Source organism: Aptenodytes patagonicus, chromosome 8 (genome assembly GCF_965638725.1).
Source record: "Aptenodytes patagonicus chromosome 8, bAptPat1.pri.cur, whole genome shotgun sequence".
NCBI lineage: Eukaryota > Metazoa > Chordata > Aves > Sphenisciformes > Spheniscidae > Aptenodytes > Aptenodytes patagonicus.
In genome coordinates this window covers 613,836-623,448 of record NC_134956.1, presented here as the reverse complement: position 1 = coordinate 623,448, position 9,613 = coordinate 613,836, and positions in this window count along the sequence as shown.

Below are 9,613 nucleotides of genomic sequence, written 5' to 3'. Positions count from 1 at the left end.
GACAACAACTATATTTACAGGAATTGGCTTTTAAGTATTTGTCTTCTAAACCAGGTCACCGCTGAAGTTTATTCTGCAGCCGAGTGTTACGTAAAATGGGCTGAACTAGAAAGCATAATCCTGGTTACTGTTTCCCCCTCAACTATCCTTCGGAAGGTTTTGGTCACTCGTTTTCATTTAGTCTAACAAATGCTTTATCCTGTTTTCTGCCACGTCTTCCCGCGCTGAGCCCTGCCGGCCACGCTTTGGTGTAGGTACTGGTCGGCTGGGGGGGCGCGCTGCCCTGTGCCACTGCGCTCACCTCCTTGGTCCGGGGCATGGGCTTGTTACTACGTGTTACCCTAAAAGCTTGGGTGCTCTTTGATTCTTAACAGCTGGAAGAAACGTGATAATCTTGATCATTCAAATACTTACAAAAGAGTTACCAGAAATGAGTGACAGAATCCAAGTGCTAAGCTCTGCTTATTTTCTAGCTTACCAAAGGTGTTGCCATTGTAAGTTTTAGCTGATTCAGGAAATGCTATGTGTGGTACCAATTTATGCACCAGTTTACAGTGTGTTTTCAAAAAAACCCCAAACAAACCCAAAAAACAATGTCAAAAGCTGGTCCTTGTTCTACAGTATAATTTTGTCAAACCACAGGAGAACAGGCTCGACTGAAAGTGTATTTACTTATTGCAGGGCAGTGGGAACACTCAGAAGAAAGCTGATGGTGTATTTTCATACGCATAACTCATCTTTGATAACCTGCACATTTAAACACACCACTCCTTGAAAATAAATCATCAAACCTCCCATAAGGTTAGAGGCAGCGCAGGGCATATAGAAGCACTGAGACTGAAAAGAAGCAGGCTCTCCTTCTCCTTAGTTGTTTGCATACAAGAAAAAGCCACATTGCTTCTAAATGACAGTGTTTTGCTTTTAAAGAAATGATTTGCAGGTTATATACAGAAACAGAGTATCCAAATGTGAGAGGTGGAGCCTCCCGTCTTCGCGTGGCCAGCCCCACAAACCCTACGCTTCCATTAAGAAATTAAAAAATAATAAACCAAGAGCTTCTGAATACTCCCAGCAGTTTTGCTACGCTGTCTGTAGGGAAATGGTCTAGCAGAGCAGAAGTAGTCCTGTATCGTTCTTAAGACAACCCATTCGGTGCTATCACTATCAACCAATATCCAGGGAAGGATACTGCGGAAGAATAGCGTATTTTACATTTCCCTTAGAGCGAGTCCGGAAACAACTGGTACCCCAGATACCACCAGATGGTAGCTATTTGTAAATGACTTTTTTTCTGGTAGAAACAAACATGGCTAACATCACTTAAATATACACAAATTAATGACCTTAAAGTGAAGTTCGTGCATTGTGAAGACCACAACGCCAGTACGTTCAGACGCAGATTTTGCCCCAAGGAACTGCCCCAGAGGACAGTATGTATCTTGGAAGAAGCCTCCCGCAGCGATGGGAAATGAGACGATGTTCTCCTTCATGAAACAACATTTCAGCTCTTCATTTTGATTCTAGAAGCTTTCACATACAACAGCGCAAGGCGCCATGGTCAAAAGCCTTGAAAAGTAGGCAAACTCCACCTCGGGACTACTACTAAGCTCGAGCTAACTACCCGCTTGGAAGCAGGCAAAAGAGAAGAAAGTTTGCTGTGTCCCAAATTCCCACCGCCTTTATCTCGGAAAGCTACATGTCTGAGGAGCAGGCTCTCTTTCTCCCCTGGAAAAAGGAGAGGTCGCAGCTTTACAGCTGAAATATATAAGGAGCAGGAGAGGGGCCGACCTCAGCTCCTTAAAGGGAGGACCCCATTCACCCTAGTGTCATGTAGGGGTCTTGCTGCGGCCCTTTAATGTTCGCAGCTGATCAACCAGGCTGGACCAGAGTTAAAAGCTAAGACAAGACATTACTAGAGCAAGAAATAAATTAAAATAGGTGAGAGAAAGCGTTGAGGAAGAGATGAATAACTGCATGGCCACAGCAGGCTCTTCGAGCAGATTTTTTCACCGGAGGCTGGACTGAGTCCAAAGGCTGCAGGGGTGATGTGTCAGCCGTGCTATGGAGTTTTACCCCTATCCCCACCGTCGTTTATTCACATCCGTACATTTGAGCACATTCAGCGGCAGCGAGGGGGGCCGGAGCATGGGCAGGGCTGATGGAAACGCTCACACCCTTAGCAGGCGGCTCTTGGCTGTGTCAGGGAGCAAACCCTGGCCACGGTAGGTACGCGCACAGCAAAAAGGCTGACATGGGGCAATGCGGTGGTTAAAGGCTGCTGCTTCTGCAAGGAGGAATTTCACATTTTCACACTGATTGAATTCTTTACTCTGCATTAAATGCACACGCTCAGCCTCGGCCCCACTTTTCTAATGGCCCTTGGCTGTGACATCGGGAGCATCACCGACACGTCATTGCAGGATACGTTATGACAAATAGCGGAAGACACAGAATACAATCTTTTCAAGAATAATATCTAACCAATTATTATCCAACCTCCTAACAGGGTGACACAAAATTACCTTCCCTGCTCTTGGATGCAATGGATTATTTTGAAGTCACTTCTCTCCTTCGACGCAGTTTATTGAAGTGAAGGTCTGTTTTCATGGATAGTTTTCCCCCCCTTGGATTATTTCATAATGAGAACTGTTTAATAACCTGGCTGCCTTCCCACAGAGAGTGCCACAGCTCCCCACCTGGGAACAGACACTTTCCAATGCCTGCTCATCAGGCAAGTTGGGCTTTGTCAGAAACGGAGACGGGAAAAACTCTGGTTACTTTTTCTTCCAGCCTCCTTCATGATGGCTTCCACTCCTCCTCCTCCGTTTCCCGATCTTCCAGCTCAGAGGCAGCCCCAACCCCCTTTTTATGGTACAGGTTTTAATCAGTTGGGAGGTGAGTGGTAAATCTGGTGCCATGGTACGAAGCGCTGCACCAGGACTCCTCAAACATTGCCAACCATTTTCACTGGTGCCAAAAATATTTGAGAACAAATTGGTTTCTTCACCACCCAACATTACCCCAGTTTTCTGGCATCAAGGTTGAAAATAATTTAAAGCGTTGGAAAGGCCTTATGTTTCACATGTGTGTTGGACTTGTGGAAGCGATGGAGGGAGACAGCTACGTGTCTTCACCCTGAAACCGGATTTCTTTTTTTCTGTGTCAGGAAATGTGATTCATCAGGCATGCCAGGGAGAGCATTGTTCAGGGAAGAAATGACTGTATTTCCCCCCCAGGCCTCTCCATTGCTCGTGGAGATTCAAATTCTGGGAATGTGACTTAACAAAATCAAACTGTACGAGGCGCGCTACAGGGGCAGCGTGAGAGCAAGCCACCACGGACGGGCCTGTGTGGGTCAGTAGTCTCCTTCACAGTCTGTAAAAGCTCTTTCTTCTCCATGCTGATAAAAACCCCAGGTTTGAAAGCCCCACATCCCACAGCCGCGCTGGTGGGTCTCATCACGGCATCTTGAAGGCACCACGGTTATCAAATAGAGATGCCGGCATCTTTAAACCTGATGTCACCGTTACTGTTTTGTTTAATTTGCATATCCCCTTCCCTTGCAGAGACAGGGTGTGATGGAATGACGAGTCGTCTTGTTCGTGTTCCCAGAGTCAGGACCAGCCTAGACTCATCCAGGGCTGAATTTCATCCAGCTCTGAATGAGGAATTTCCTTCCTACTTGTTTTCTTAACAACTCCGTTCTAGTCCAGAACAGTTTCTCCTGTGCCTCCCTGCCTGGGAATACCCTGAAAGATGCCTTTGCAACTCTTTCATAGAAAACTGCTATCTAAATTATTATTATTAATAATTATTATTTTCTGCTATCATTTTACCTGCTATACCTGGATTTTGAATTTGGTTCCCACCTGCCCTAAACTATCTTCCTACCTCCTGGCACGATGGAGTTCTTCCAGAGCAGCAAAAAGCAGCAGGGATAAATCAGGGTGACTCTGAGCCAGCTCCAAAGAAGCACACGTGGGATCTCAGAGTGAAGGATGAGCCTCGTCTCACCTCCGCAGGCTCTAACTGCACCTTGCTGCTTAACCATAAAACGCCATAAAACTAAAGCAAAGCAGGCGTGGAGGGGTATGTGATTTAAGGGTGGGAGAAGTAGCTCCTGTACTCGCCTTATAAACCCTCCAGGTGAGGGATTCCGAAGTTGGTCCAGCCCCATGCTCGCAGCGATGGGACAAGAACGTCCCCTCTGCAGGACCCTTAATTCACCAGAACACAGCCAGCTTGTGTAAGGTGCGAGGCAGAGAGCAAAAGCTACCAAGAGCCTACGAAGGTGCCCATTTGGAGTCTGTAGCACATCTAGAAGCGTCCAGCACAGCCGCTGGCTGGTCAGTGCTCATCTGTGCGCAACGGGTTCGATTTTGCGCTTGAAAGTAGTGATGAATTCTGGGTTTTCCTCTCGGTGTGCAGGGAAAAGCGTGAGAGTAGAGCTATCGTCGCTCACTCCTGGTTATTGCAGCACGGTGCCTGTCTCTCTTGTGCCACCCCTTGTTTCCCCCGTCCCAGCATCCTGAGCACCAGCCCGGGGCCTGGGTTACCGTACCCCACCGTAGCGGGGGCCGGGCAGCTCTGTGCCCTCCTGCCGGCTTGTCTGACAGGAGAAAGGGGCAGGAAGCACCACCTCTGCTCAGGAGCAACCCTTTGGTTTTGACACCTGTGAATTTTAGAAACGTGTTGTCCTTCCAGGCGAGGACAAGCCCCAAGCTGGAATTGGTAGGATGGCGAGCGCAGATTTTTTTGCCTCTTCTTCCTCTCTGAAAATACCCGGAATCCACTTTGTGCTTGGGAACCTTCTTAACAAATCTTTATTGAAAGTGAAACACCCAGGCAAGTGGAAAGGTCACCCTGGGACATGGGAGGGGTGGGAGAGGGACAGAGGGTTGAGCTTTCCCCGGGCAGCCATGGGAGCAGGGTAACCCAGCTCTTCCAAAGATTTCCAGTGTGCTTCTCAGCCCCGCGAGGATTTGGAAATCTCAGTCTCAGTGGGTGGTATTTTTTCCTCCACAGAGAGATGAGAAGCGTAACCCAGCTGTCCGCAACCATTACGGATCAGGAACATTTAAGAGGCACAGGCATCCTATTTTCAACCTCTCCTAGCAGATTTCAGTACGAATTAGCAGTGCAGACAGTGGAAAATAATCTTAGACCTCTCCCTTTCTGTTAATGCAGAGCTGTGGCGTTCAGCAGGGAGGCAGCCGCAGGGACCGGGCAGTGCTGCCGTCCGGGGCCATTGCTGGAGTCAGTGCTGCGGCGGTGCCGGCGCCTCTGAGACAGACGCTGGATGGCAGGGAGCACCCTCCGGACAGGGGCCGCGGGGCTTGGGCGCTGTGAAACCCCCAGGGTAGGTAAAACCTGGGCTTAAAAGAAAAGGAAAAAAAACCCCACCCGAGCGTGATGAAATATTTTGCTATTGAAAAGAGAGGACTTGATATAAGTCGCGTTGTGAGGACACATCTTGCCAGTTATTTATTCAGACTTCAGGTGCTGTGGCACTCGGCTGCTGGCATCTGACTTCCCCTGTTACCAGCTCACAAAGCACAGACCGAGTACGAAAGGTTTTTGCTTTACTAGGCACAGTGTTATTAAAGATTTATCAACGGCAACGTGGCAGAAAGCTTCTCCTTGTGACCACAGCGTATAGTGCCCTGTGCTCCAAAAGAGAAAGGATTCACCTGAAATGCTCTTTTATGCCGAAACAGCTACACTGAATTAAACAGCGCGATGCTGCTGCATACCTGCCTCATCTCCAGCCGCTGGTTTCTTTTGCATTTGGCATCAATAACGTCCCTATGAAGCGGACGAGTTGAAGCTGTAATGAAAACTACCCCCTCCCCCAAATCCTACAGTTTTGTGGCTTAATCGAGCTGTTTTTCACTCACATCAAAACCTTGATGACATCCACAGAGAAAAGCTCTGTGCCGGTCCCTTCTCCTGGCACCAGGCGCAAGACCTCTGCTGCAGTGGCAGAGGGTCTGGGCACCACATGCCTGCTCAGCACGGAGGCAAGCATGTCCTCCCGGTAATAAAAGCTGCTCCTCTCCCTCTTCCCCCGAAGAGCCACACGCCAGCCAGTAGGAAAGGGGGAAGAGGCTCTCGTTCCAGCTCATCAGGCAGAGACACTCCAAGGGAGGGCAAAGGATCAAGAGGATCTCTCTTGCTGACCAACAATTGTCTCAACAACAGATCATCCTCCGGTGACGCTGACAACCAAGCTCCTGTTTAACAGTGTTTCACCCGCTATGGGAAGGCGCCGAGGCTCTGGGGTTCCTCTTGGCCCCCGAAGAAAGTGTTGCAGCAGGGGATGCAATCCAGGCTGCGGGGCAGCGACTCCCCCTGAAGCTTCTCCTGCTACAGCAACACGTTGCTTTGGTAGGATCCTTAACGCTGCCCATAGCAGCACCTGGGCCAGCAGATTCCCCTTCAAAGATTACCCAAAAGAACAGGCCAGTAACAACCGTGTCTGCATGGTTTTCCTACCTAAAGTCCCTTTTTGGGTGGTCAAAGTAACCCTTAAAATCAGTCTCGTGTCAAAGTCACTTTATACCAAGAAGAGGTAGGCCTCCAAGCCCGTCTTGATGGGCAATGATCCATCGGACTACCAAAACGACACAAAGTCGGGGCTTCACCAAAAGACACCCAGTCTTCGCAGCGATGCGTCCCGTTTAACTTCAGATCACTGAACAAGTTAAGCAGAAAAACTGCAAAGACTTTTGAAAGCAGATGAAAACGTTAAAAATCTTGCCACAACTACCCAAAACAAAACTTTAACCATCACAGAGCAGAGACCAGGAGGAAATCAGTCGGCAGACAGCAGCCACGGGAGGGCAACACGTTGCGGGGTGCGTCTGGAAGGAAGTGCAAAGCATTAACTACAAGAAAAACAGCAGCATTTTTTTCTCAGTACAGATTTTATTTCAATTTAATTGCCAGCTTCACCCCATTAAAAAAACCAAATCCCATTAATTTCTACAGAATTCAAGACGACGTACGTTAGGAGAAATGATTACAGAACACAGGACCTGTGAAGTACAGCCACCCGTTTGCACTTCTTAGTGTAACAGCAGCGCTCATTACACAGCTACGGCATGGCATCTCTCTGGAATAACGCTTGGGCATACAGAACAGCAGCGAAAAGCATCCACAACTGCAAATTTTGACCAAATATGTTATCCATTTATTACAGTATGAGGGAAAAAAAAAAATCACCAGTGAAAGAAACAAAAAGAGTAACTTTGCCTCGGCAGCTTTGAAAACTCCAGCCAGCAGCTCTGAAGTAGCCCAGCATGTCCCAGAATGAATCATGGCTTCATCCCGGCTCTGGCTTGCAGGCACATCGTCATTCACTGAAGTGCTTTAAATAGCAGTCTGTCTTTAAATGGAATTGTGCAAATTCATTGTATGATCTGTCACTTTGCTTCCCAGCGCTCTCTGCACGCAGATGGCCCCATCACTCTCTGCCTTAACGATTTACACGGCTCGGGGCAGCTGCCTGCGCGCTCTGCTTAGGGGGTTATCACACCGGCTAACTCTTGTCCTCGAAGCTAGATAGCCCCGACATTGCCACCAAGACAACCAGAGGCAGTTCAGCTTTGCTTTACATCAAAAAGCCTGTTCATAAGAAAACCAACAGGGAAGGAAGACGATTTTTGGCGAGGTATCAGGAGTCCTCCAGGCTGAAGAGCGCAGAGCTCACCCCCCCTTCCCTCCCCTCGGATTCACGCACAAGCAGCGCAGCAGCGAAGGGGGACGGTCCCTGGCGGGAGCTGCAGCAAGTCTGTGTGCGAGGCACTCGCTGCAGAGCGCAGTCCAAGCTGGCAGGGGAGCCAGCTGCTCGATAACCTGCACGCTCCCACCCTCCAGAGACCACAGCCCTCCAGGAGAGCATCACTCGTGCAATAGCTGCTTGGCTCCTCAGCCCATAATGCCGCTAAAGGCACAACGCTGCTTATGCTGCAGGGAAAAGCAAACATTTCACTTCTTCAACGAGAGTTGCACAAGGTGAGAGAGGGTATGTTGAAAACATGGCTGCTTTTTATTAGCTCCCGTGCATTTACTGTCCGCAGCACAAGAACCACGGCGTTCACCAGAACGGCCTCTACCCTCTGCACGTGTAACCACCTACTGAATTTTACACGGCCAGGACAACTTCCCTGCACATAAAGTAAAGCACACCCCTAAATACCAGTACAGTTTCAGCAGCAAACACCAAGCTATTCTTGTCTTGACAGGGAAGCTGGAATTCTGCAGCTAGACAGGCTCATCCAAGACCCTACTTGATTTGTTTCCAAGTAAGTAACACCGCTTGCCTAGAAGGACCCGACTACCAGGCAGGTACATACGGGCTTCCTCCAGGAACCGAGGATGGAACTATCACTTCATCTGCTCTCTCCATGTGCTGCATAGATGCGCTTGTGGAGAAGTGTATTAAACCTCGGTATTTGCTCGTGACAGAAAAATCTTCCAAGAAAAAGAATGTCTCCCAACCTATGCACATGCCAATTTTATAGCTAGCCTCACTTTTACTTTTTAAATTAAAACCTAGCACTAATAAAGGAACAGACGATTTTCTATTCTTTGCTGTCAGGCCCTTTAACTAACAACCCTGGGATGAACCAAGGCTCATTCATCCTCTCTCCTCCCAGCCCTAACCCTGGGGATAGCTCATCCTGGATTTCCCCCCCCCCAAGAGGCATCCTCATCTCAAGCGGGATGATCTCACCTCAGAAAGGGAAGAAATATAGCCATAGCCTTTAGTAAACTTTCCTGTTCCGTATGGTTCTCAAGGCTCAAGAAAGCCACTCGGTTTAAGGAACTGGGAGGACCACGTCCTACTGCACAGCCCGTGCGCTCCTGGGGCAGTTTTATCGACCCGAGAGGGCTCCCGGCACTGCAAGGCATCCTTGAAGCAGTAAGCACAGCAGAACCTCACCTTCAGATTAAATAAGGCACCGGTAACTTCTGTAGGTTTCAGTCACAGCTCACAACAATTTGCAACCTGTTATTCAAAGGGTAACACGGTGGATAATCTAAACAGAAAGAACCTGCCTAGCAACAGTAAAGCCTCTGTTTCTGCTTTAAAATGAGATGCGACTGTTGTGATTACTTTGAATAATGTTTTTTTGTGCAAAATGGAATACTGTTCCTCTAATGAGGTTTCAAAGTTGGCTTCAAGGCAAAGATTTTAAATGCCTTTAGATTTCAGAGGTATTTTTTCTCGTTCCTGAAAAAGGGGCTGCTGTAGGACGTAAGCAGCAGTGGGGAAAGGAACATTTCATTTCAAATGTTATAAATTAGAGCTGGTTTGCTGGAGAGAAAAACCAACCTGTTGTCACCTTAAACACAAGGCAAGGCAGAGAGAAAACAACAGACTATAATTAAAGCACTTCCCAAGATGGAAGGCAGCACAACAGCAGATCGTTGTGTAACAAGGGCAGCAGAGCCTCGTGGTTAGCCAGTTCTGTAGGAAACGCGCTCAGCTCCGTCACCGTTTTCTGCCTAATAAGAGTCCCCGTGGAGATTAGATCGAAGAGACGCAAGAGCTGGTGGGGTGGAGGCAGGGGAAAAGAAGTCTAAATAAACTGCTCTGCTGGGTGTT